Source organism: Mastomys coucha, unplaced genomic scaffold, assembly GCF_008632895.1.
Source record: "Mastomys coucha isolate ucsf_1 unplaced genomic scaffold, UCSF_Mcou_1 pScaffold14, whole genome shotgun sequence".
Taxonomy (NCBI): domain Eukaryota; kingdom Metazoa; phylum Chordata; class Mammalia; order Rodentia; family Muridae; genus Mastomys; species Mastomys coucha.
Window position 1 is genome coordinate 94,806,403 of NW_022196896.1, and position 23,841 is coordinate 94,830,243.

The following is a 23,841-nucleotide window of genomic DNA, read 5'->3' on the forward strand; positions in this document are numbered from 1 at the left end:
TGGCACTTAGTGTGCATTTACTCATGGCAAACGGTCCTTCATACGCTGTGCCTGTTTTATCCTGGTCCATGACAGTGAAGGTCAGTGAATCTAATTTGACAATAATGAGCTTGCATTGCAACATGTTATAATATTGAGGCCTCACTTCTTCTTGAAAAGGGTACCTAGCTGAATCTAAAAGGCTGCTCAATGACACCGGGGAATCCCTAGGAGAGCCCTGCAGAGTCAAAGAACATGATTCTCTTATTTTTTTTCCCTATAATAGAGACAGCAGAGGTTATGAACATGTTGAATATGCATTAAAATAAAACCCAGGCTGATAGGAATGCTTTAATTAATAACAATTATCTTCTGCAGCATCACGATTCCAGCCAGGTCTGTGAGCATGAAGGAGAAACCTGACACTTGTGCCTCTTTGTGGACAGAGAGATTTTCAGCAAAGCTAATGGAAACTAAGCGCATGAACGATGCTGCAATTCAAATGTACTGTAAAATTACTGAAATGATTTCAATGTCACAGCACTATATTGCATTGCATTTATGATTATTACCCCATGCTATGCCTTGGTGATATTTTGTCAAACATCTAAAAACTGGTCTTAAAAAGCATTGTATCTTTCAGAGAAGAATATTCATGCAACAAATATTTCATGAGTTGTATAGTAATTAGTCCATGTAGTATATTCTATATCAATTTTAAACATCCTATCTATAATACTTACATATAATTTTTCTTAACAATATTATAATAGTTATACTTATAGTAATTTAAAATATACAGAAGTTGGACCTCATGGTCAAATGTGGCTATTAACCCACCAGAGATACATCATAGCCTACCATCGTTAAGAATCTCAGGTTTTTGTTTTATTTCTCAAAAGATTATTCTGGAATGTGATTTATAAGACCAACCATAGATTTATGTTTAAAACGAACATTCCTGTCAACACCTCAGAAGTTCTGAGTCAGTATTTTCTTAGACAGTGTCCATAAATCTGCGTTTAATAAGCCCTCCAGATATTTATTTTCTATGCTAAAACTTACATACCTTGTCTTATATCAGTGTTTCTTAAGCAGAAAGACAGAATTCTAGAATACATGAACTATGGATGAGGGTAAATATGTACATTTTCTAAACTCTAATTAAAATTTATCATTACCTGCAATTATGAGTGTATTTTAAAAAAATCATAGGTTTAGCATATCCATGAGTCTATCATCATTAAAATTGTCAGATATTTTCCTTTTATAAGTTTCAAAATATTATTAAAGCTGGCCTCTAATTTGAAGTGGTTATTAAAATTCCTGCTCTTAATTTAATGAATTAGAAAGTGATCATATATACTGTAACAACAGAAAAAATATTTTGACAGATGCATTTCAACATAATTAAATTCCTTTCCAATTGTGTACATTTTATTTAATGCGTTTATAAAATATGTTTCTGGGTGAGACACACAGGCTTCACTGGGTTACTATAAGAGCCCATAAAACACACATACACACACACACACACACACACACACACACACACACATGCACACACACACACTCACAGAACCCTTGTCCTAGAGCTCCCGAGTTGGCTCAGTTGGTAAAAACATTTTTTCTAGGAAGCATGGTGATTTAAATCCATCTTCAGACACACAATAGAAGAAGACATGTTATTGCCAATAGCTTTACTCTGACTTCACAGATGCATCATGGCTTGGGAGTTTCTAAAGTCACATATATTACATGATAAAGGGTTTTTAAAGATACCTTTTGCCTTATTTCTCCTGGTCTGGTATTAATGTAATAGGAGAATAAAAGAATGGAGCATCCTAAACGCAAGCTAAGTCTGTGCATCAAATGAACCCAGTTTCTGTTTCCTTTCAATGCACATGGAATGGGAGCAGGAAGGATACTGATTTTTAAGATGTAGGTATGCTGGAGAGAGAAGAAAAGATATGCAAAGGGTGGAAGGAAACACCTGCCAGTCACGAATGGCTTATTGGCTGAGCTGGTCAGCAGGGGAGCTGAATTTGATCAGCTCTGCTCTGATTAGTGTCACCACAGTCAAGTGTAATTTCTGTATAAATAGAACTGGTGGATAGGAAAATAATTTAGCCCATCCCTCCAAATTGTCTCAGTCAGCACGGACATCAGGATCTGTCAGCCTGAGGCAGACGTACACACAGTCAACCAAGCCTACAATTATATTCAGTATTCAGATATTTCAGACTACAAAATATTACTAGCAATGCCAGACTAAAGAAGAATCAGTGTTGATTGTGTAGCTCATCTAATTGTGAAAACAGAATTTGTATATTTCCCATTGCCTTTTTGGATGAAATGGAGCAAGTTTTGCTAACAGAGTGTTTTCCTCACTATACATGCTTGTCTTCCAATTTGGTACCTTAACCTATCACTTCTGAAGATGAAGACACGCAAGCTTTTATTTCATCCATTGTCTTATGTAAATACATTGGGGACAGACATTGATTGTCTCCCCAATGATGAAAATAATCTACGTCCTTTAGGAGCACACAACCATCCCAATGCAAAGCAGCTAGTATTATAGAAATGAATTCCTAACAGGGTTCTTGGCCTATAATCCTATATTTTCCTATATATTTATCAGAATAAAAATTTTAAACACAGGTTGGAAAACAAACAAAACAACAAACACCCTCTGGAATTTTAATATCCTTAACCTAAATGTCATAGCCATCCACCATGATCTGACTTAAATGCATATTCTTAGGATATGTGCATTACACCATAGATTCACTTCTGTTGCCTTTTTCCTGGCTCTCTGAACCTTTAACTTCACCATTTTGACTATTGTACCTTGATGCCTCTATACCTGATCTGTTCCTTCAAACTACAAATCAGAGGAGGTTTATTCCATGAACTTGATTGAGTGTTTGTTGTGGCTATGAGAATTAGGAGTTGTTGACACTGAGTGAAATCAATGTGCTTTGTCTTTGACTCATTAAATCCTCGTAACAAATGTGCAGCCAGACAATATTTCCTCTCCTTAAAAGACAAAATAAAAAACAATAAAAAAAAAAAAAACCAACAAACCAGGATTAAGTGACCTATCCAAGCTTATGCAGGTAGCTAATGATAGCGAAGAAAATGGATGGTGAATCCATTTCTGATTCCAGAACATGCATACACAAATCTTACTGATGAGCATACACACGAAATCTTATTGGTGTGCAAACCTTGAAAGATTTAACCAAAACCATGTCTTTGAGATCTGTATAAAACGCACATGTTATATTTTTTGCTAAACATCCCATGCTCTTCCTCCTAACTCCAAGCACCCCCACTGGCTCAAGTTCTATATCCAATATCAGTCCTCGGGAGAGGCTTCTCTGATTCAAAGAAAAGTCAAACTCTTGGAACTTATAAGATTTTACTCAGTATCATTTAGTTCGTTCATCAAAATCTACCCCCCATCCACCAGTATGGTTAAAAGGACACACAGTAGGATCTCTGAGTGAAGAGGCAATTCATTAGCTAACCAAGATCCACAACTCAATTCTGGCTCAATAAATATTTGATAATGGTGAATGCCATGGGTGGAGAAAAGTTAGCTTGGCAATTATATGATAAGAGTGAGAAATGGCTGCTATAAAACTGAGATTAGAGAAGACACACTATATATGGCAAATCATAAGCTGGGATCGATAAAGGGGATGTAAAACAGGCCAATACAACATCCATGTATGAGTCAATAATAATATGAATCATATTGACTATGTGATGAATCATTACTTTACAAAGCAGACAAGAAGATTATATCTTGAAAAGTTTGATATCTACTATGTTTAGCATCATTTGCTTCTTATTTCATTTTTATGTCACAAATGAAGTATTTACTCTCTGGTAACTATCTTAGATAAATGATAGCTGTTTGCAACCTTGTTCACACAGACACACATTCAAGAAACATTATTACTGACTCAAAAGTGCCTTTGTTCCTTTGCACACCTCCCCTATCCCTAGGCCTTGCATTTCCCATCTGGGAATGAAGTGAGGAAAGAAATGTTTATCTTGATAATCCCTGTCCCCGATGATTGCTTAAAATACACCTCTCCTTAGTAAATCTTGCCTCTAGGAGGAACAGTTCAGTTCTACATTTGAATTCTGCTAGCCTTAGTGACTTGAGCATATAATGTGGTAGAAGTGACACTTAGTTGCTGCTGAGATTATATCTTAAGAGAACCTGAGGAATCAGGCTCCTGTTCGTAGTACCCTCTTCTCTCCGCCTTTCATTCTCCTCAGAATGATGTCAGCTGCCAGTTCATAAAAATACTCAGGTAGCTTTGTAGCTGTCCAAATAGTAAGGAAATTAGATCCATGGCCAAGAGCCAACAAGAAAGTGCATGAGTGTTTAAGTGCATTTTCCAGCCCTGGTCAACGCTTGGCCTAAGAGTGATCAAGCCAATATGTTTCTTGCAGAGACACATTGGAAGCATTGGATCATAACCCTGCCAAGCCATTGTCATGCTCTGGGCCCCAAATCTGTTGGACAGTGTTTGTATTTTAACACACTAAAACTCAGTAGAAACCGTATATAAAACTAGATAGTACAGACCTACGTGCTATTTATTTTATAATTCTGTGGTATCTTAAATTTTCAGGTATCTCCATGTTCCCAATGAGGCGACTTTCCTCTTTAACTCAGCTGGAAAATTAATTGCTGCTGTAAATTTACTCCTTCACTAAAATTACCAGGGTTAGAAACAGATTTTACATTTGAACAATATAGAGTTAAACTTGCATTGATTATCCATTTAAAGAGTTTAGAATGAAAATATTATCAATGAAAAGGAACTCGTCTAAATGGCAGCCAGAGTTTCATAATGTGGACCCATGCTGTGGGATTTGCTGCTTTCCCAAGTTGTGTATGACAGGCGAGCAGCAATTACATAAATGAATTGTTTTCTCTCATCCTCACTGGTGCATTAATGAAAGTCTACACAATTAGAGAAAAGACCACACTACTCGAGGACGGAAAAGCAACCGCTTAAACAAGGAAATGAAATTAAAATCATTTCTATTAGCAGGAATTTCCACTCTAGTAATTATGAAAGCTGCTCTCAAATGTTGTGTATGACCATAGGCAAGAGTCTTCTACAGAGTCAAACTTACTCCTCGCATTTAATGAATGCCTCATTGTTTTGTCTAAATTCCCTTTTCAAATGTGAAAATGGGAAGTTTGCTAAATAATAACAAAGTGCCAGGACTCAGACAAGCCTCTACTCCAGGCTTGTCGAAGACAAGGTCACAGTGAAGTCCACAGGTGAGGTTTTCCTACTCAGTGTTCCTCTTGCCATTAATCTTAATTCTTTCCTATGAAATTAACTGAGTCTGCAGCCAAGTACAAAATTAATTCAAATGTTACAAGACAACAGTTAATATCATATCAAATATAAGCCCCCCCAACCCCCGTAAGAGCTTAAGGATGTGCTTTTGGGCTAGGTATCAAATTGTCAACACCGAGAAACATTCAATAAGAAAAAGTAAATATCTCATGCATGACAACACTAATAGATGCCTGTCCATCTCACATGCACCCACATGAGCATGCACGCACGCGCGCACACATACACACACACACACACATGGAGGGTTGAAGAGACAGAGAGAAACAGAGAGAGACAGGGAGAGACATCTATAATCAGTTTATAGATTACTGTACTTCTCTTTTAATGACTTCCTGGTAAAGAAACTAGATAGATTCTATGTAGTCGTAACCAGCTAAATACTATTTTCTTTAAGAAAAGAAAGAAATAAGAAGCCCTATTTAACTACAAGATAAAGCTTTTAAAATGTATGAATGTAAGTAAAAAAACCCTGCTTATTCTTTTGTAGTAACTACAGCCACATTTTTGTTACACTTTGGCATTCTCCATCCTCTTAAAGAAAGAGATGTGCACAATGCTAACTTCTGAATTCCACCCCTAGAAGTGTTTGAGTTGACAATGCTAACTTCTGAATTCCACCACTAGAAGTGTTTGAGTGGAGCCCAAGCATTATTGTTACTTCAGACAGCTGGAGATACCAGTCACAAAGTCTCTGATACAATTCTCCTTTTTCCCCAACTTTGAGGCTGACTTTCTGATATCCAAAGACCTCTACTTAATCGGACATCTATGAGACATCTGCAGGAGCTTAACCCCAAGTAAAGTAAGTTGAGGAAGGAGAAAAAAAACACATTTTGAAAGTAGCACTATTTTATGTGTGAATTTGAAAGTATAAACTCAAAAGTCATACTGAAAATTTTTGAGAGGCACTGAAAATGCTAATGAAATAGAGTAAAATAAAATTAAAAGAGGAAATATATGCATTATGGAAAGAGCAGTAATATGTTTAATATCCATGAATATTCATGATTTGTTATATCATGAAGCTTGTAATCCCAGAGTTTTAACATTTAGAGACTGAAAGCTGATTAAAATAGGAATGAAAATAACAATAACAACAACTCAAAAACTCTTTAATCTTTATCTGCTATGCAATTAAGATGAGATCAAGATAGAGCTGTACATGTTCATTTATCTTCATGTTTTATATTCATTGTGTGCAAAGAAACAGTTCTGTTTCTCACTTCATTTATGGATACTATAACACATTAAGTTTTAACATCATCATAATTACCTTTACTAGAAAGTATCACCACTCCTATCTGCCTAACTTTTCAATTTTCTTTGCCTTTAGACTGAAATGGCCAACCGATGAAATGATATTGAAAGGATAATTTATCAATATCTATAATGCTTCCATGTCCCCTTAAGACCTAATATTTATATTAATGACAAAATGTAGAAAATCAGGTTAGATGGTTAGCTCACTCTGTAAAACACTAGCAATAAAGTCAAGAGCAGCTAAATTAGATGCCTAGAATTCACATGAAAAAGTTCGTCATGCAACCACAAATCCACACACCTGTGGACACCTTATTGTTTTGTTTGTTTTTTGGTTAAAACCAGGCCATATATACATACTGAGAAAAAAAAAGACAGCATCTTTAACAAATGCTGCTGATTAAAATGGCTGGGTGCACTTAGAAGAATCTAAATAGATTCACACTTAACACCCTACACAAAACTCACCCACAAGTGGATAAAAGACCTCAACATACACTGAACCTGGAAAAATAAGGGGTATAGTATAGAACTCATACAATTAATAAATGGGACTTCATGAAACTGAGAAGCTTCTACAAGGCAAAGGCCCCTGTCATTTGCACAAACCAAAAATTTACCAACTGCACATCTGATAGGGGTTAATATGCAAAACATATAAAGAACTCAAAAAACTAAATGTAAATTTAGAAATGGGATACAAATCTAAACATAAATTGTCAAAATAAAATTCAAATGACAAAACAAACAAACAACAACAAAATCACTTAAGAAAATATTTCGAATTTTAGCCATCAGAGAAATACAGATCAAAACTACTTTGAGACTTCAACTAATATCCATGAGAAAGGCTCAGATCAACTGAACAATCGACATCTCATGTTTGTATAGCAACTATGGAGATCAGTGTGGCAGTTCCTGAGGAAGATGGGAATCAATCATCCTCAGTTTTCAGCTATACAACTTTGAGTATTGACTCAAAGGATACATCATGCTACCACAGAGACACTTGCTTAACCATAGCCTCATTGCTTCTCTACTTATAACAGCTATAAATTGGGAACAACCTATATGTGGTTAAATTTAAACAATGATATCTTATTTGGACTTTAAATACAAGAATCATGAAATTCTCACGTGAATGGATGCAACTGGATATCATCCTGAGTTCAGTCTCCTAGCTCCAAAAAGACAAATATAGCATGTATTCACTTAGATGGAAACATTAGCCAGTAAGTCACTAACAGTCAAGCTACAATCCTCAGAACCACAGAGATTACATATAGAGTAAGAGCCTGGGGTCATATCAATCTTCCTAAGAAAGGGGAATAGAATACAAACTTATGGATGTATAGGGGAAGACGGAGCAGGAGGACGGGCGTTGGTGGAGAGAATATATGGAGAAACAACTAAATTTACAAGGCCATTTGAGGGGAAGTGTGGAAACATAATAACATAGAAGCTTCCTAAAATATATACATACTTGGAAAGCAATCTAAAGGAAATAGCCTAATAATGGGCTAACCATCCCTTTTCACCAAATAAAACTTCCAGTAAGAAGATTGATTTCCTTTTAATTGAGTTGTTATCCAAAGTAGTCCCATGGGAACTTCCAAACAAAACGGCCTATTGCAAAGACTCTATGTTTTCTCCACAAACTGAGAGCAAACCCCACTGCTGAGGGCAGTAGCTATACAACGGGTCGAACATGTGAAGCTGAGTTTGTGCCTGTACAGACATGCTAGGGTCTTTGGATAGGAAGGTACTGTGCATGGTACCAAAGGAGAAAGGTAAACACCAGCCAAGCAACTAATCCTTTCATTTACTGTGGCATCCGTATGCACGAAACAGAGCAATGGTTGCACAAAGTTTGTGGGAGTAACCAACCCATACCTAATGTGACTTAAGGACCACGCCATGAGATGACACCCATTTCCAACAATGCTTTGACCAAGAAAACTGAGAATACATAGCCTAAGGACCTAGGTAAAATCAAATAATATTATTCTAGAAATCCAAACCAAAACACAGCAATAGAATGACTCCTATTAACATTCTCAGTTAATAACTCAGAGATCAGACCCTTGCTTAGCCATCATCACAGAATCTTTCCCCCTGTAGAAGATGGAAACTCCTTCTTCTACACAAAGACCCACAGCCAGACATTATGCAAAGTGACAGATCTTGGAATCCTCAGCCCTAAAAGGGGTTTCTCCATTAAATCATTCCTTTTGAGGATCAGGAATCCTCATGACAGAGAAGGCAGAACGAGAATAAGAACCAGAGGCAGGGGGTGGAGGTCACCAAGAAAACAAGTCCCTCTATGTTAACAGGACTGAAGCATATCTGAATTCCCAGAGGCGGAGGCAGTATGCACAGGGCCTTCATGGGTCTGCATAAGATAACTAGATTCCTAGCACTGAAAGAAGTGGAGACCTGCTGCCATCCCTAACCCACAAGCAAGCTCCAATTGATAAGCACTTGCAAGTGAAAATTTAGTTTCCTCTAAGTACATCTCACTGGGGAAATAAAGTTCTTAAGGGTAGGCGACAAGCCCAGCAGTAGATACAACGGCAAACAGAAAACAAATTCAGTAATATCTTAGGAGGTTCCTTGTCTCATAATGTCATCATGGTAGGGCTTCTTAAAAATTTTATTTATTTTTTTCCTTTCTTCTCTCTTTTACCCTAAAGTTTCTTTGCTTTTATATTCTGGCTTCCAGTTTAGTTTCTTAGAGTATTTCTCAGTATGAGAAAGAGTAGGTCTCTATTTTTGTGCCTTTCTTGGGCTCTTTTCCCTTTGTACGCTTTATCCAATTCTGATGTGATAGTTTCTGTTTTATATGGTTGCATTATATGTTATTATTTAAATGGAAAACTGCATGTGAGGACCCCTACAGAAGGGACAGATATGGAAGGACCCTCAGGCCTCTCCAGCCAACCAAACTTAACTGTTCCAGGAGTGTCAGCCCTGTGAGAACCTTGTCTCAGACAATAAGAGGGCCAGCTCCTGAGGAAGAGCACATTCCACTTCATTCACACATGAGAAACTGACCAGAGAAGAGTGTCCTACAGAAAGACTTCGAGCCTCTTGAGACAGTACCACTACTTCCTGAGATTCATATACATGCATACACAGATACACAGACTTGTGCATCCCACACAAATTCACACACAATACACTCACTTAAACAAACACACAACAAAATACAGGGAAATATTTTCCTAAACTATAAACCCTTCATATTAGGAGTTTATGGCCTCAGGAGAGCATTTCTACCATTGAGGTTTCACATGGATAAATTCTCCACTTCTTAGAGAATCATATTGCTAATCCTTCTCTACAACATCTTTGTAGATTAGAGACAACAATAATATGCACTATACATTGTGAATGGAAAGATAAGGAGAAAGAGCTCCTTATGAACCACCTGACCCAAGTGTTCTCATCCATTGTGCTATATGACCATAAATAACTCACTAAGAAAACCTACATGAATAAAACCAACCTACTTGTTTGCATTGGTGAACAGTGAAAACTTAGGAATAAAAACTGTTTTATTCATAGAGCCTAATACCAGGAATAATTAATGTACAAACAAACTATAAATTCCTCACAATTCTTTGCTTCCACTTACTTTCATTTCATAAAATGCAATGTCAAATGGTCAAAGAGAATTCTTACACATGATAAAAAATGTAAAAGAGTTCACTTATTTTTGGAAAACAACCCTATAAATCTGGAAAATCACAAAAAAAGCTGTATCATATACCATATATTGTTATTCTATTTTTTAAGGCAGGATCTAACTGTATATCCTAGGCTGACCTGGAACTCATTGCATAAACCTGGCTAGCCATAAAATCATGACAATCTTTCTTCCTTAGTGTGCCAAGTGGTAGCATTACACACGTGAGAGACCATATTTGGCTACAAATTCCATGGAACACAAAATGAGACTTTTACCTTATGTGCAGTATATATTTGTGGAAATGCAATTATTTATAAAGATAGTTATTAAATATAAAAAATATGTATGCTAATTATATGAGCATCGTATTTACGTAAGCTGACACTGTGACTGCTCCATGTTAGAGTTCAGGGAAAGGGTTTTTTTTACTGTATTTGTGAAAGAGAACAGCCATATATGGAAGAATCTAGAGTAGAGAGAGAAAGAAGTATCATGAACATGGCCAGCAGACTGAACTTGGCCAGGGCTATCTGTGCGTGAGAGATGACCAGACAAGAGAGAATAAAGAAAACATAGCCGGAGAAGCAGGAGCAGCAGAGCAGAGTGAAGGGGAGGGGTATAGGGAGAGGAAGGGGAAAGGGAAGGAGGAGGGGGAGAGAGAGAGGACAGAGACAGAGAGAAGCAAAGACAGCAAGAACATATAAAAGAGTAGTAGAGTTATAAAGAGCCTGAGTAGCTGTGCGTAGGGAAGCCCATGAGCTAGAGGGAGGAGGGTGATGCTAGAAGGGCTTAGATACTAGCATGGACTTTGGAATGTGTACCAAGTACTTGTGATATTGAGGCCACCAGGAGGCCACCAGGAGCTTTGATATGCTATTAGGCACTATAGGTAGCCATAGGTCCCTCCTGATAGAGGTAACCTAAATGACTCCTTTTTTTTTTTTTTTTTTTTTGGCAGACAGAGTCAGCTTCACAAGTTCCTGAGGAATGCTGGCTTTTATCTAACCACCAAAAATCTGCCTATAGTCCAGGTTGAGTTCGTTTACTGATACATGGACTGCCTTTGGAGGTTTCTGTTCTCGGGGTTTTCTTTGACCCTAACTTTAATATTGAGTATAATGTGCAATAGAAATATGATAATGCCAGTTTGACAAAAATGTCAATGCAAAATGCAGATGGCAGCTGGATCTTTTCCAGTTTGTTCCATTGTTAAGTTCTACATTTCCATAGTAGGGAAAATAACACCGTGATTTACTTTCCGATTTGGTGAATTCTGCATTCCATTACTCAGAAATTCAAAAACAGCAGTTTTATAGTACCAAGCACACAGTAGCTCTTTACTAGTTTCACTGGTCTTCTCAAAAGGTTTCTCTTTTATTTCTTCCTGGCCTGTGAGGGGCAGGAATGTCAAACATTCCCATCCATCAGCAATCCTCTACAAAAAAAAAAAAAAAAAAAAAAAAAAGACCTACAAACTAGGCAGGAATTCAGCTGAGCTCATTCTGATGGAATCTCAGAGCTAGAGAATCTCTTATCCATTAGAAAAAGAACTGAGATCAATTCTCAACCTCCAGCAAGTTTATGTCTCTTTTGTTTTTTCTGTCATATTTAACATCAGTGTTTGGAGACAAACAGGCAGCTTTAAATACTGTGTATCTTCCCATCATTCTCCATAACTTTTTTCCCTTTTCATTTCTCCACTGAACCCATAACTGTATTCCACAGGTCTTTTGCTTTTTATACAATATTGAAATCCCAAGGCTCTGTGCTACCTTCGAGTGACTGAAGAAAAGGATTGAAAGTTAAACACTGTACTGCTTTCCATTAAGTTAACTGGTTCACTGCTGTGAAGCCCGGGGGTGGGGGGGCTTTGCTGGAATTCTATCACACCTTCAACTGAACTCTCAGACTCCCGGATAAAAGATTAAGTTTTGCTTTGAAAAGTTTTCAACAGCCAGTAGATGAACCATAAATTAATGAAGGGTTTAAGCTGAGCGGTACAGTCTGATACAATGTGGAGAGGCATATGAAAACGGCCCTGCATTCATTTAGCATCCAGACTGTTTGGTCCTGGGACTATGTAGGAGGAGCTGGTGAGCAAGCCATGCATTATTCCTTTTGTGTGGCTTTCAACCTTTTATGAATGCCATGTTTTTACTATGACACCCTTTTATGTTAAAAACTAGACATTATATAAAAAAGCTTAACACATGATATATCCCAGAGGTAGTCGTGACTCATGTCTAATGTTGATTTGTCTTGTTCAGTATAATTAGCCACTAACCAAGTGTGAATTAGTATACAGTTAGTCCTGAGTACTATGTGCTGTTAATTCTAAATTATAGACCAGATTTGTTCCAATAGACAAACCAGGTGCAGTGTGTAAGACAATACATACACATAACTTTCAGTTTTTGTGTTTCATATGTATCAAATTACAGTATATGGCACAATCACTTTATCAGTTGTCTTTTTTTTTCATGTTGTCAATTTAAATATGAAAATTTAAAATTACAGGTGGCCTTCATCTAGGTAACAGAAGTGCTTATATAAAGATCTGGCATTTAACAGACATTAATTAAAATTTAAATATACTGATTCCTTATCACCGATATATTGTAAAGCTAGAAAAAGTGGAGAGAAATAGTACAATAAAAACATAGCTAAGAGAAATGCCCAAAAATTTGACTGACACACATATTTATTAGTATTTTCTTGTATCTATATTTTGAGCATTGTTTCCCAACTTGTTATAAAATTGAGCTCCTCTCTATCTTATTTCTTCCTGCTTTTGAGTTTTGTCTTTCAGGTAGCTATGCCATGATGGCTCTTGTACATATGTCATGCATAACCTTCTACAATGTTGGACAGTTAGAAAACTGATTTTAAAGTGTTTCTCTAATTGTTAACAATGTTTTATATTAGCTCCCTGTGTCTATGTAATAGCTAGCTACTTATCTATCTATCTATCGACATAACTATGCATATCTATCTACATTATCTTGATAGTTTAAAATAAATCATACAATCTGCATTCATCTTTTGTGACTGAGTACATATTATTATTTTTTAAATGAATCATGGATCTAGTTTTAAGAAATTCTTGCCATAACAATAAGCCTGAGTGCTTAGAGACACACCCTGTCCCTGCCCCCACCCCACCCCCGCCCACACACATGCACACACATTTTCAGTGGACTAAGAAGCAAAGAAAATACAACAATCACACAAGGGTGCTATTGAGAAACTATGGCAGGTCAAATGAGTTATGGATTATATTCACTGCTTCTCCATCTATCTCTCCTGTCATTTCTTCTGTCCTCCATTTGATTTTTCTTCCTGATGGGCCTAATCAATGAACTTTTACTTGATCAGGTGATCAGCTACTAGGAAGACAAAATAAGTCCAATGAACTATGCTAGTTGAGAGCAATTTATTTTCTTTATTGAAAACTTTAATTTTTGTCAATCATGAGTTTAAATATTATTAATGTCACTTTTGAACATTTTGCAATAAAATTTACTATTTTTATTACTTCATTTTTGGCACCACCATAAATTGTATCTCAGACAAAAATGTGTCATTTATTTCACCTCATCTTGGGCCTGAAGATAATGAAAAGCAATGTGGCTGGCAAGGGGGGGTAAATCTTTTTATATGTCCCATGGGACAAATAGTGACTACTCCAACAAATCAGGCCATTGTCACTCCTATGGCCATTAAGATGTTTCATAGCTTCTGAGAAAGCTGCTTTCCCTTCCATTTTCTTGATAAAATGGCAGAGAATTGTCTAGCATAGCCATCAAATCCTTCCATCCCTCCAGAATCTTCATTCTATCAATATCAACATCAGATGGAATGCACAACAAGTCTACTTCCATCACTCAAGCGGAAAGTTTGTGTAAAGAAATTGGAAGAGGAAAATTTCTAAACTAAAAGCTAAAAGTGCACTATGCATTTTGCACTTCTTATTAGTAAAAATATGATGCTGTGTCTTTAAACATCTGTAGTGGAGACGTTCTGTTTCATAGAACTGAATATAACTCAGCTAACAAACAGGCAGACACAATCTAATCATTTTAAATATTTTTCTAAAAGTTCTTTAATTGCTAGTTTAATAATAAATATATTTCTAGGAGCTTTAGATATGGCCAAGTGTTTAAGAATATACACTGCTCTTAAAAAGGACCCAAGGTAGATTCCTAGCTCCCAAGTTAAGCTCCTTACTGCTAGCTGTAACTCCATCTCCAGAGATTTGAAGTTCTCATTTGGCTTCCATAAGTATCCATACACAAACAACGAACAGCAGGTATACACAGGCATACACATGAACACATACATGCATAAGAAAAATAAAATCCTTAAATTATATTTGTTAAATAGGATCTATTTTATAAAAATCTATGTTCCATATGAAGTATATTCTTTCCATTCTGAGCTGTCACTTATATTTTAAAAGATTATAAACACATTCCCTGCTATTGGTAACTTACACATAAGTTAGGACCATTGTTTGAATAATTTTTTTTTTTCAGACAGGGTATCTCTGTATAGCCCTGGTGTCCTGGAACTCACACTGTAGACCAGGCTGGCCTCAAACTCAGAAATTCGCCTGCCTCTGCCTCCCAAGTGCTGGGATTAAAGGCATGCGCCACCACTGCCTGGTATTGAAAGTAATCTTAAACTATACTATAATCCATCAATGTAGAAAGTCTTGAGGACATTCTACTTATAACTGAAACAAAACCTTATGAAATCGAACTTTTCTGGCTAGAAATGTGATCTGTTGATTCTGCTAACATGAAGAATATAATAAGGTATGATTGGTGTTTTCCATGTGTAAGCATTTACACAAAGATATTCTCAGTTATTATTATTTTTTTAATCCCACTGTTGGAAAACCTGGGTGGATATCAAATTGTAAAAATTACATCTACTTAAGCAGCAGCCAGTTAGTCAGTTTATATTTTTATAAATAAAATCTTTCATTTCTGTATTCTCAAAACCCCTGAGAAATGAACTGGTATAAATTTAGAGTTTACTCTTCCAAGAGAAAAGGGGAAGAAAATAAACACAATTGTACTCTATAGAGATTTAAATGAGTTTTGTAAATAGAATGTCATAGGAAATGAAAGCCCAATTGTTTTCATTCTGCTTCTATGGCATCACTTCTTCCTCTAAATGCTTTCTAATACACAGGACAATGTCAGAAATGCATGCATGCATACATTCTTTCAACTCCCAATGCCCAATGCTAAGAACTGTAGGAAGGAAAGACATACATTTCATAATTCCAGACTCTTGAGTATCTAGTAGGGAAAAATAGGTATGAATGCAAATCAGGATATAAGTGGCATTGGTGGAACAATAAATCAACTTGAATAAAATTTGAAAAAAAAATCTTCATCATGCTTGACCTAAAAATACTTGAGGTTGTAAATGACATGGGAATCTAGATTAAAAGGCTGCCTAAGATTTCAGGAGAGGGTAATGAAGAAAGAAAGAATATTCTAGTAGGATGAAACTACACAGAATAAAAATGATCAAAGGCCTTTAAATTAATGAAACCATGGATATTTAACGGGGGGTCATTGTTGTGAACAAGAGTTGATGTTAGAGTTACTGTAATATTACCAAGGTTTCAGAGTAAGTATGCATGATAGGCAGATAGATTTAAGAGTTATAGGTCTCAAAGACAGTTATATTTGAAAAAATAATGTGCAGTAAAATTCTAAAAGATTAAAATTTGGACATAGTAAATAATGGTATCCACATTCAAAAACAAACACAGTCAACAGCCAGGCTTCTGACTGGCAAGGAAAGTTGCTAGTACCTGTAAGACTGTAATTGAAATGCATTTTTATTATGAAATGTGTTCTTTATCAGTTTCGTACAGGTATATGAAGTGTTCTGAATGCTCTGACCCACCAGCATCTCCCACTGCCCCTCCAGCATCTCCCACTGACCCACCAGCATCTCCCACTGACCCATCAGCATCTCCCACTGCCCCGCAAGAAGCATCAGCTTCTCCTACCAACAAGTCTCTTTCCATTCAATGGATTATGTGCTGTTTTGTGACACGGACCATGTAGCCGTGACTTCCCATGAACATTAGTTTATTGCAAACTAGGGAGCCCAGTGCCTCACAAGTATGTTCAAAACTGAAGGAAGGGCTCTCACTACCCCCAGCATCCATCAGTGAGCACCAGAAGGAGGTAGGATCACAGGAGTTCTTCCTCCAATTATGAAGAAATGTTGATCAGCCTTTTCCTGTACTGGTCCAGGGAAGGCAACTGTATCTACTGTGACAGTAATGATAATCCCTTGCCTTCAAGATAGTTTTTCATAGTCCTTTCCCATATGATCTATCTTTTATTTCCCTTGTGTCCCTTCCTCTGAGATTTTCTCTGTACCTTAGAGCAGGTGATCTAACTGTCATGTTTATGGATGACTACTTTGTAGTCGCTTGTTCCCAACACTTCGAACAGCATTAGTCTTTGAAATTCCCACTGCTCACTGAAAAGAAGAACATCTAAGATCAAGACTGATAGTAATATTTGTCTAAGGCTATATAAACATGATTCATTACAAGGTAGTTTGGTGTCAAGTTAGCAAGACAATCTCCACTCTAGAATCTACTACCTTCTAGACATGGATTTTCAACAAATTTTAGAGTGTATCAATTGACATAACTCTTATGGATCAGGCATCAATTCCAATCAAAGAGTGGTTATTCATTTGCATAGTAGCCATGTCACTGTAACATTAATGAGCACATCCTGTCTGACATGTAGATATTGTCACTCATAGGATTCATAGCTGTCTAAGAGTGTCAATAGCTTTTCTCCACCTAGAACCTGCACAGTATCTTCCAGCACTATGTACATTAGATCCCAAGAATGGGATTCTTGGATGCTTGCCTATTTATCACACACAAAAAGGTAACTCTTTTTTTTTTTAAGATTATTTTATGTGTGTGAATACACTGTCACTTTCTTCAGACACACACCAGAAGAGGCAATCAGATCCCATTACAGGTGGTTGTGAGCCACCATGCGGTTGCTGGTATTTGAACTCAGAACCCCTGGAAGAGCAGTTGATGCTCTTACCTGCTGATCCATCTCTCCAGCCCCCTCTAACTGTCAATCATCAAAGGAAGTCAAAGGTGATATGGGTTTATATACAAATTATTCAAAACTATGTGCTATCTCTCTTATATATATATGTGCATATATATACATATACATATATATATGCATATATATATATAGACGTGTGTGTGTGTATAATCCATTTCTTTACAAACACCTTATTTGAGCTCTTAATATATAAGGCATTCCTCTATATACTAAGGACATCATGGAAAACAAACCAAATTATAGTATTTGTAAAAGTTACATTCTAGATAAGAAAGTAAATAAACAAAATTTCATATCATAATTGATCACCAAGGAGACAGAAGTAAGAAAATGCTGTGCTGCACACTGTATATAATAGACTGATCTGGAAAGTAACACTCACAAAGGACAGGAAAATGAATCTTGAAACTGAGAACAGCAAAATTAACCGTTAGCCAAATTCAGAATGAATGGCAAAGAGAAGGGAATGTGAGCTTCAGTAGGGCCATAGATGTAGGGAAAGTGAAGTGAGTTACTACAAAGAAATACATTTCAATTTTGGCTAAAACAGCTTCAAACATTAAAAACTACTTTATATAATAATGGCTACCATGTGACAGAGGCATCTTTGCTATATTACACACACAAACATGATCATATATTATTGTTGGGAAATGAGTCTAAAAACTATTTTTTTCTATACTAAAGTATTGGTTACATTCTGACTAAATATAGGCAAATCATAAGACATAGAATCTCTCTAGTAGGATGAAAGGTACCAGGCAAAGGAAGATGGAAGGAACAATGTCCTGTGCACACGGACAAGTCTGCTTGAAATCTCTTCCATGGGGCAGAGCCAGGATAGAGAAGGTTAAATACAAGCTCCCACTGCTGTGATTTATCCCCTGAAAGAGCTGGGAAACTTCCGAAGGAGTTCATATATCACAGAAACAGAGGAAGTGAGTCTGCTGTATAAACACACCTTGGGGCTGCTACTGTTCCCATTAACTGTCTGTCTCAGTAAAGATCTGCTTCCAGACAGATCCCTGCTGTAACTGAACAGATAGAAAAACCGCAGTGACAGCTAGAAATTAGTGGGAGACGTATGTCAGGAACACTCACTAGAAAGTTATCGGGCTGAGGGAAAAAAAAAGATTTATATGATTTGACTATTAAAGTCAGACATCTGTGAGTTTTCATACTGTCCACATTTACTATTTATCTCTGTGTCTTGTGTTAACTTTGGCAGATGTTCATTGTTAATTGTCTGCAGCTGCTAATTTCTATAATGAGACTGTAAGACAAGTGCTTTGAATATTTTCCTTCAATTTCTCTTTCAAGCAAAAGTCATTATGACTGGAGTGTAGAAGTTAAAATAAATAGATAAATGAGTATTATTTCAGAACAGGGGTAGTCTTTCATGGAGACCCACATTTATTTTCTGCTAAAAAAATTAAAAAGATGCATTCAAAACTTTATGGTATGTAGAAAACTCGAACTATTATGATTATGTGAAACGCCATTTTGCCAGTTAGCATCCTTGAGTTAATTATGGTCAAAGATTAGGTTTGTCATCATACTTTTGCTTGACTATTTTACCTTTGAACAAAAAGTATTCACCCTCTACAGTCATCTATGATTTTGTTGATTTTTTTCAAATATCATCCTTTTATTTTGAGACAGGGCCTCTCTATGTAGCCCTTGCTCTCCTGGAAATCTTTATGTACTGCAGGATAGCCTTACACACACAGAAATCTACCCATGTTTGCCTTCTAGGTGATGAGAGTAAAGGTATGTCATTCTTTCTGGCTCTCCAAATACTGTCTTAAATATAGATTCCATTACGAAACCTGGCACTTAGATGACTGAGACAAAGAAATTAGACATCATATTATGAGAATAAGGATATGAATAAGTGATTTCTATTTGATTAACTTCCGTGAATTTCCCAATACAATGCCTTATTTTCATTATGTTTACTTGTGTGTATTATGTGTATGTAAGTCTGTGCACATGCATACACACACACACACACACAAGTATACACATTTAGGCATGTGGACCTTGGAGCATATACATCGACTACAGGGCAGTTTTTTGGACATAGTTTTGTGTGATCACCAACTTGTTTCTGAGTATTGAATTCATGTGAGTCAGGTTTGTAGACAGTCTTCACTCACTCACACTGAGTCTACTTTTCCAACACTTGTTCAATAAGTCCTTAATGTCTTTAATTTTTTTCCTTGCTATTAACATCTCTCTAGTTATTACTTGTCCATTATTAGGGAGATTTCTAAAGCATTTATATATGATGAAAAATAATCATGATACATGTAAATATTTTAATACATTTAATAAAATATTATAGGACAGATTCCATGAAGAACATAATCTATTTTGTGTTCTGAGAGACAAAAATCTCAGAGAATAAAAATTCAGTGAGGACTTAGGAGAGACAGAAATGGCAGATGAAACCCTCACTTGCTGCTAGAATCACTGATGGATAAATGGGGGACAAATGGAGGGAAACTGGCTGTGAAACGGTTTAGAATAGTAACGGAGCAGAGCATAGTAATATTTAGAACGTGGAACAGAAATGATTAAGTTCAGATTCCATGTTGGAGGTCTTCTGCTATAACTATGGAGTGCTTTGCTTTTACTTTAGGAATGCGACCCCAGAGAGAACCACAGCTTAAAACAAAAGAAGAGAACATCAAAATATTCCCACTCTACTCTACTGGGCAGTTGGAGGGAGAGAGGTGGAGTGGTACAAGGAATAACTGTTTTGTGGCAGCCACATCATCTGAGAGAGACACAGAGGCTTCACTGAGCACATCTGAAGTCCAGTTACTCAGAATTCCTGGGATCTGCATACTATTACATATATATACATATATATATATGTATGTATATGTATATATGTATATATACACACACAATGATATATATATATATATATACATATATATATATATATATATATAATTTCTTCTTGCCATGTATCACAGCAGCAGCAAAAATCCATTGTAAAACGATGCATAAATGTAGAGCTACAGGTAATCAATACCAGCTGACAGATGAAGATATAGTTTTCTCCAGGAGCAAGCCTCTGATAGGTTTTCTTGTCCCAAGTGGCCATCTCTAAACACAAGTACATACAAAGAAAACTAAATGGAGTCATTGGGTTGAAAAAAAATACACTGCCCAAGTCGATGACTAGGAATCTCTGCAGACAAAGGTCTTTCCCCAGCAACCTACTCAGCCCTGGGTAAATATCAGGAGCATTCGTTGAGTCTTATTTTGCACAATACCTGTAGCAAGAAGGGAAAACATTGAATTCAAACTCCAAAATATGCCATATCGTAGAAATCTTGTCTGAAATATTGAGTGGGAGTAAGGCTAACTCATTGTGCAACAGAGGTCAGCTGTGCCAAGTGTCCAAAGTTGTTTTTTTATAAGACATCCCAGTGAAAGAATGGTTGAGACCCTTTCTATGATTTAGATACAATAGATGCTCCTGATTCTAATACCACTGCCATTTTCATCAAACACATACTTTCTAACTGTGAAGTGAACAGCTCAAAGATCAACAGAGGAAGCATAATATCCAACAGCTCTTCTCTAACTGGAATATCTCAAGCCAAACAAGGAGAAAAGAGGAAGAAAGCCACCTAGAATCCATGTCTGCAGTCAGGCAGTGATGGCAAACTGTCTGACCTGCACCCAGGTGTGAGACTAGATTAAGATGGACAATTTTGCCTGTGGTCACCACTGGACAGAAGTTGGATTTGTATCTGCTTCCCAGCATGGGTGAAGTGATTTACAGATCAGGAGACTAGCCTCCTCTCTCCTCAATATTCCAGACTTCAGAACCATTTAAAAATTTCCACAGGCATTCAATTTTCTAATAAGAAAACAGTTCTCTTGTTTAGATAACACTAATTATGGAATGAAATATTAGCATGTTTGCCCACAAATTAAAACCTGTAAAAGTTAAAAACTCAGAGCTGCTGGAGAGATGCCTCAGCAGTTAAGAGCATTGGCTGCTCTTCCAGAGATCCTGAAGTTTAATTTCCAGCAAAGACATGGTGGCTCATAACCATCTATAATAGGATCTGATGCCCTCTTCTAGTGTGTCTGAAGACAATGAAAGCATACTTAAATACATACAATAAATAAATCTTTTTTTAAGTTCAAATCTCTGTACAAAGTATACCACTAAGTTGTTCCCGTACTTTGAAAGGGGAAAACAGTCATAAAGAAAGTCACTTTTTACCCTAACATCACTCTATTGCTACTAATCTTTAATTTTTTTTAGTTGGTGGAGAATATGCTAAATTTTCCACAGCACTATTGCAATCTTTCACAATTGGATCCAAATCTAATTTCTTTCTTTCCCTCTGATCTTCTCAAGTTACTGCACAGTATAATGGTAGTTCACTGGTATTGTCTGGAGTCTCAAAGTAGACAAAAAAGGAAGGGTCAGCTTGTTGTCTCATGCATTTGGTAATTTTTTGCCATATATGACAATTGTGTTTACTATTGAGTGTCCTTGTTCTTTCTTCAAATTTCTGGAGGAGCATGTGACAATGTATCGAGGGATTCCTAATACTGTACACCAAAGTATCTATGTGCTTTCTTCCAACTCTAGGACCTTTATGTAGTGATATTCCCAGATGTTCAAAGAGGGCCTGAGAATTAAGAAACAATGACTGAAGCTCTCAATTATTCAACTGTAAAGGAACTTGGCTCATATTCTGGACCTATAAAATACCAAGTAGCTCAGTATGGCTTTCTCTATCCCTGACTATTATCTATGCCACATTCGTTACTACATTCCTTGGTTACCCTTCTGTACCTTTCTTCTCTTTATCATCCTCAATGCATGTGGTTGTCTCTCTGTGTGTGATTTGAGGGTAGTTATAGTTAAGGGTAGGCTGAATTGTTATTTCCATAAATTAGATATGCTTTCTTATAAAGAGAAAACCAGAAAACTGAAATAACTTTCAGTATATTTGAGGCCACCAATAGATATCTTCAACACTATGTTTAGTATATTTCTCCAAGGCTGGCCATAACTAAACAGATTAATTGTATTTTTTAGTAGGAAGGAATGAATGAAGAGAAAATGACATTATAGGTTTACTTTTATTAATCTTCCAATATTTATTCATATTTTGCAGGGTCTGCAATAAAATTTTCATAAAATCTGCAAGTATAATACTGGAAAGATCTCATAGAATTTCAGTTCACAATAAATATGCAGCCATGTCTCTTTCTGAAAGGTTTTTTTTTTTTTTTTGCAGTTTTGGGGTACCTGGTGATCATCTAAAAGTAACTCCCATATTCCAGTTTACTATCAGACTGCTAAGCACCAGACAGGTAAGCTTAATGGTTAGGGACGCACAGGATCCAAGACAAAGCCAGGAGACAACGTCACCAGCCAGGCCTTTATGATAGTACAGTGCTGCCAGTAATCAGCAAGACAAATTAGAACATTTTGTTTTCCTCAGAACATTTATTTTCCTGCTTAAACCATCTGTCAGTTTTCACATATTCTCAGTTTCCTAGGATCACAGCATAACAGGAGTTTAAATGATATGTTCCTGATTCTAGCTCTAATGTCAATCTGACGCTTCATCTGAATCTTCTAAAGATACATAGCAAAGACTGAATGTAGAAACACTGTGATGACACCAGGCCTATGGTATTTCAAGTAGACTAAGACAGAAATTCCACACCAATCACCCTTCTTCCTAGCTACTCTAAGTACCATTCATCTTTCTTATTTATTTATTTATTATTTTTATTGAAAATTTTTTTATCGGTCATCTTTTTTTTACACTCCAGTCATTATCTCCCTCTGACAGTTCCTCATCCCACTCCTCCTATCTCCAAGAGGATGTCCCAATTCCCTACCCGACTTCACCAGGCCTCCCCACTCCCTAGGGCCTCACATCTCTCAAGAGTTAGGTGCCTCTTCTCTCACTGGGGCCAGACCATGCAGCTCTCTGCTGTATATGTGTCAAAGGCCACATATCAGCTAGTGTATGCTACCTGTGTGGCTCAGTGTCTGAGAGATCTCAGGGGTCCAGATTAGTTGAGACTGTTGGTCTTCCTAGGTGGTTGCCCTCCTCCTCAATTTCTTCCAGCCTTTCCCTAATTCCACCTCAGGGGTCCCCGACTTCAGTCCATTGGTTGGCTGTAAGTATCTGTGTCTGTCTCAGTCAGCTACTTATTAGGACTCTCAGAGGGCAGCCATGCTAGGCTCCTGTCTGTAAGCACACTATAATACCTGTAAGTATCAGGTCTTGGAGCCTCCCCTTAAGCTGAATCCCAATCTGGGCCTGTTCTGGACCTCCTTTCCCGCGAGCTCTTCTCCATTTTT

The 23,841-nt window shown here is 36.8% G+C and overlaps 1 protein-coding gene and 1 long non-coding RNA gene across 5 annotated transcripts in view; one reads left to right on the forward strand and one right to left on the reverse strand.

Moving 5' to 3' along the window:
* Erbb4 (erb-b2 receptor tyrosine kinase 4) overlaps positions 1 to 23,841 on the reverse strand; it is a 1,021,671-nt gene that overhangs the window by 675,141 nt on the left and 322,689 nt on the right. The gene's annotated exons all lie outside the window — the stretch shown is intronic.
* The window catches only part of LOC116088531, a 71,253-nt gene continuing 53,402 nt past the window's right edge, over positions 5,991 to 23,841 (forward strand). The window contains exons 1-2 of the long non-coding RNA XR_004117915.1: positions 5,991 to 6,186; positions 22,760 to 22,835. This is a non-coding gene — a long non-coding RNA (uncharacterized LOC116088531). The remainder of the gene's footprint in view (positions 6,187 to 22,759; positions 22,836 to 23,841) is intronic.